General features: G+C 42.0%; 1 pseudogene; it reads right to left on the bottom strand.

Moving 5' to 3' along the window:
* Positions 1-2,601: 2,601 nt before the first annotated feature.
* On the bottom strand, positions 2,602-4,469 carry LOC120878518 (annotated as a pseudogene).
* Between the last annotated feature and the right edge of the window lie 48 nt (positions 4,470-4,517).

Raw genomic sequence — 4,517 nt, 5'->3', positions numbered from 1 at the left:
GCTGAAACCAGGGTAGGCAAGGTGCAAGCTAATAGGCTGGAAGAAGACTTGAGGAGCTGTAGGAACTGCAGACACATTTAGTCTCTCCTGGCTGGCACAGGACAGTCTCTCCTGGCACACAGCCTCTCCCCTGGCTGATGCAGCACCCAGGGCAGCAGCCATAACATAACTATAATGCAGCCATAATGTAGCCATAAGATAACCTCATATAACATAATCTTGATGTCCCTTCAATGTAGCCCCAGTGCAGCAGCAGCCAGGGCTTTCAAGGCAAAACTCATATAGGCGAACTGCACAAAGCAGTCAGTGACCAAGTGAATACTTAATGACGTGCATGTGCAGTGCAATAGGTGGTCTCGGTCATTACACAGCCATGCAAAGCCATTGTTTACAGAACATGGGGTGAGAGGGTGTGAGAGCATGGGGTGAGAGAACCTGACTGGCACCATATTGTTAACTTTCCCACAACAAGTCATGTAGTAATACTTACAAATCTAAATTAACTGGTCTCTAATGGCTTCCTGTAAAAAAAGAAGTGGTAGGTAGAAGAATTAGGTATATTAGGAATGATAAACAGCAGCATTAGCAACCTAATTGAACCCTTAGTGCCTACTTTAATCAAACTTATATACGTATATTCTTCTATTACATGCTGAAATGCAGCTGAGTGTATGCAAATATTAACATGGATCTGTTGGTATTTATTTTTTTTAATAGGAGCTCAGGTATTTTGGTCATATGGAGTACTGAGTCAATTTTTCAGATATGTTGCTACCCAGCAGCAAACCAAGAGTAGTTGCTTAACATGAGACAAAGATTTGCCAAAAGGACTTTTTTTTTTTTTTTTTAAGTAAGGGTGAGATTCTTTTTCAGGCTTTTAAGGAGTCTCCATGGAGTATCTTGATTTTCACAGACTCAACAAGTATCACTGAATCATCTGGGTCATAAAAACAGCTAGACTTCCCCACAAAGAAGACTGAATCAGGTAGAAAATCTTCTTAGGCTCTGGGTCACACTCAAAGATGATAGGTTTATGAGTTCCTTGATAAATAGGTATTCTTCAATAACACACCAAGTGTACATCAAGGCCCAGGAAACACGGATTGTTTTTTAATTGAAGAGGATATGAGCAACAAGTAGGGCTTCCCTCATAAGTCAAGTTGGTAAAGAATCTGCCTGCCAGGGAAGATACCCAGGATCAATTCCTGGGTTGGAAAGATCCTCTGGAGAAGGAAAAGGCAACCCACTCCAGTATTCTTGCCTGGAGAATCCCATGGGCAGAGGAGCCTGGCAGGCTACAGTCCATGGAGTCACAAGAGTCAGACACGACTTAGCAACTAAACCAATCATAAGCAACAAAAACTTGTCTTTGTACTTGAATATCACAAAGTGATACAGACAATTGGAATCCCTGAATACTTCAGTGAGGTTTTGTGAACCAGATGGTTTTTCCAACCATCTGGTGTGAATGTCTTGAACTATGTAGGATATCTACCCTTTTGCTGCTGTGTAAGACCTAGCTGCATGTTGTCAGCAGTACTGTGTGGAATGGCAGTATGACTATTTTATGCCAGAATTGAAGAGTTTACACGATCCTGATTCAAGGTGCTTAGGTGAAAAATATAATCAGTGGACTTTTATTTTATTCATAAAAAACAAACAAGTAAATTAACAAACATCATAGTTGCAGAATCTTAGTCATATACCAGGTACCATAATCAGTACAGCTTTATTCCAGGAAAAAGTCTATGTAAAGAAGAGTAGTTGCAAATTGTGCAAGCTGGTTGAGCTTATGTTTGCAAGATTTCATAATTAGCATCAAATAAAATATTTATTAAAATAAATATGAGCTATTGCACATGCAGCAATTTAATTTAAGCAATATAGCCCTCTCACTGAAGGGCTCAGTGGTAAACAATCCACCTGTCAATGCAGGAGACACAGGTTCAATTGATTCCTGAGTCGGGAAGACCCCTGAAGAAGGAAATGGCAACCCACTCCAGTATTCTTTTTCTTTTCTTTTTGGCAAATTTGATAATTTATTTATGGAAAAAAAGCTAGTTCTGATGAGAAAAAAAGTTTGTTCCTTTCCTTGTAAATATAAAAGAAACTCAACAGGAATTTTAAAGGTAGTATGCCAGAAAATACAACAGTAAATCATAACATAATTCTTTTCAATTAAACAGACAATTTGAACACATGTGTTAAAATACTTTTCAGACTGAATATATTTATCAGCCTATATGATCTGTTGTTCAAATTGGATTTTGATTGTTTTAACCCAACCTTTTATAAGAGCTATCACATCTAGAGATGAAGAAAATAAATTAGATTCCCTCTCCCTTCCCAAAAGATATTAATTTCTAAAGCATGAAAAGCTATGTATCTTATACAAATTAATCAGTATTCTTACAAATGGATGACATTATGCTGTATTTGTGTTGAAGTACTACACAAGAATATATCAGTTGGGTATTTTCAGTCTAATTAGCCTCTTAAGTTATTTAACCCTGGTAAATATATAATAACTGGTACATATTTTGGTACTTAACTCATGAATTGTAGAGAACAAGAAGAAATATATTACAGTAACAGTTTGTATTTGACAATTACTGTGTTGAAAAAAATCTCTTCTATGAACTCTGTGATTTGTTTTGCAGTTGGTCACTCGTAGCAGATCCTTGACTTGATTCTTCCATATCCATGCTTTTTCCAGCCACATTCTCTGACATTTCTTCATCCCCCTCCTCATCATTTCAGTCTTTTGAGATTAGTTCAGTTCAGTTCAATCACTCAGTCATGTCCAACTCTTTGCGACCCCATGAATTGCAGCACACCGGGCCTCCCTGGCCATCACCAACTCCCGGAGTTCACTCAAACTCATGTCCATCAAGTCAGTGATGCCATCCAGCCATCTCATCCTCTGTCATCCCCTTCTCCTCCTGCCCTCAATCTTTCCCAGCATCAGGGTCTTTTCCAATGAGCCAGTTCTTCCCATCAAGTGGCCAGAGTATTGGAGTTTCAGCTTCAACATCAGTCCTTCCAATGAACACCCAGGACTGATTTCCTTTAGGATGGACTGGTTGGATCTCACTGCAGTCCAAGGGACTCTCAAGAGTCTTCTCCAACACCACAGTTTAAAAACATCAATTCTTCAGCGCTCAGCTTTCTTCACAGTCCAACTCTCACATCCATACATGCCCACTGGAAAAAATTAATTTGAGATTGTCTAGCTAATTTAATAGTCAGTCCTTCACTGTAGTGAAGCTTCCTTTTCATTTCAAACTGTCACTTTTTTCCTCCGTCTACAGGTGAGAGGTCAGTATCCTCATCTCCACCGCTTTCTGGTTCTCTAACTTGATACCAGATATGCAGATGACACCACCCTTATGGCAGAAAGTGAAGAGGAACTAAAAAGCCTCTTGATGAAAGTGAAAAGGTTGGCTTAAAGCTCAACATTCAGAAAACGAAGATCATGGCATCCAGTCCCATCACTTCATGGGAAATAGATGGGGAAACAGTGGAAACAGTGTCAGACTTTTATTTTGGGGGGTTCCAAAATCACTGCAGCCATAAAGCTAAAAGACGCTTAAAAGACTTTCCTTGGAAGGAAAGTTATGACCAACCTAGATAGCATATTGAAAAGCAGAGACATTACTTTGCCAGGAAAGGTCTGTCTACTCAAGGCTATGGTTTTTCCAGTGGTCATGAATGGATGTTGAGTTGGACTGTGAAGAAAGCTGAGCACCGAAGAATTGATGCTTTTGAACTGTGGTGTTGGAGAAGACTCTTGAGAGTCCCTTGGACTGCAAGGAGATCCAACCAGTCCATTCTGAAGGAGATCGGTCCTGGGTGTTCTTTGGAAGGAATGATGCTAAAGCTGAAACTCCAGTACTTTGGCCACCTCTTGCAAAGAGTTGACTCATTGGAAAAGACCCTGATGCTGGGAGGGATTGGGGGCAGGAGGAGAAGGGGACGACAGGGGATGAGATGGCTGGATGGCATCACCGACTCGATGGACATGAATTTGGGTGAACTCCGGGAGTTGGTGATGGACAGGGAGGCCTGGCTTGCTGCGATTCATGGGGTTGCAAAGAGATGCCTGAGCGACTGAACTGAACTTAACTTGATACTTCGGTTCGGAGATTTCAGCAGCAGCAGCTGCAGTTCATTTCCAAGCTAAGCTCTCTGGGGTCAGGGCTTCAGCGGTTTCTAAATCACTCAGTGGATCTTCCTCATCACCCACCATACTGTGAGAAGGCGTGCTCGGCTATCTTCACTAAACCCTAGGCTTCGTGTGCTGGATGAGGTCGCCTGGATGTTCATTCCATCCCACTTCTGGGACCTTTTACTCAGCTCTTGTCAACACTCGCCGGGCTGTTCGGCCGAGGCCGCCAGAGAGGAGGTCGTAGAGCTCTTGTTCTTCAGGATCCCCCGACAGGCCGCTGCGAGGCCCTGGAGGCCGCCATTGCCTCCGCGTCGCCTCCGCGTCGCCTCCGCGTCGCCTCCGCGTCGCC

This window comes from Oryx dammah, unplaced genomic scaffold (assembly GCF_014754425.2).
Source record: "Oryx dammah isolate SB20612 unplaced genomic scaffold, SCBI_Odam_1.1 HiC_scaffold_19, whole genome shotgun sequence".
In the NCBI taxonomy this organism is placed as follows: domain Eukaryota; kingdom Metazoa; phylum Chordata; class Mammalia; order Artiodactyla; family Bovidae; genus Oryx; species Oryx dammah.
Note: the sequence above shows the minus strand (reverse complement) of the source record. Positions and strands in the feature narration are given on the sequence as shown.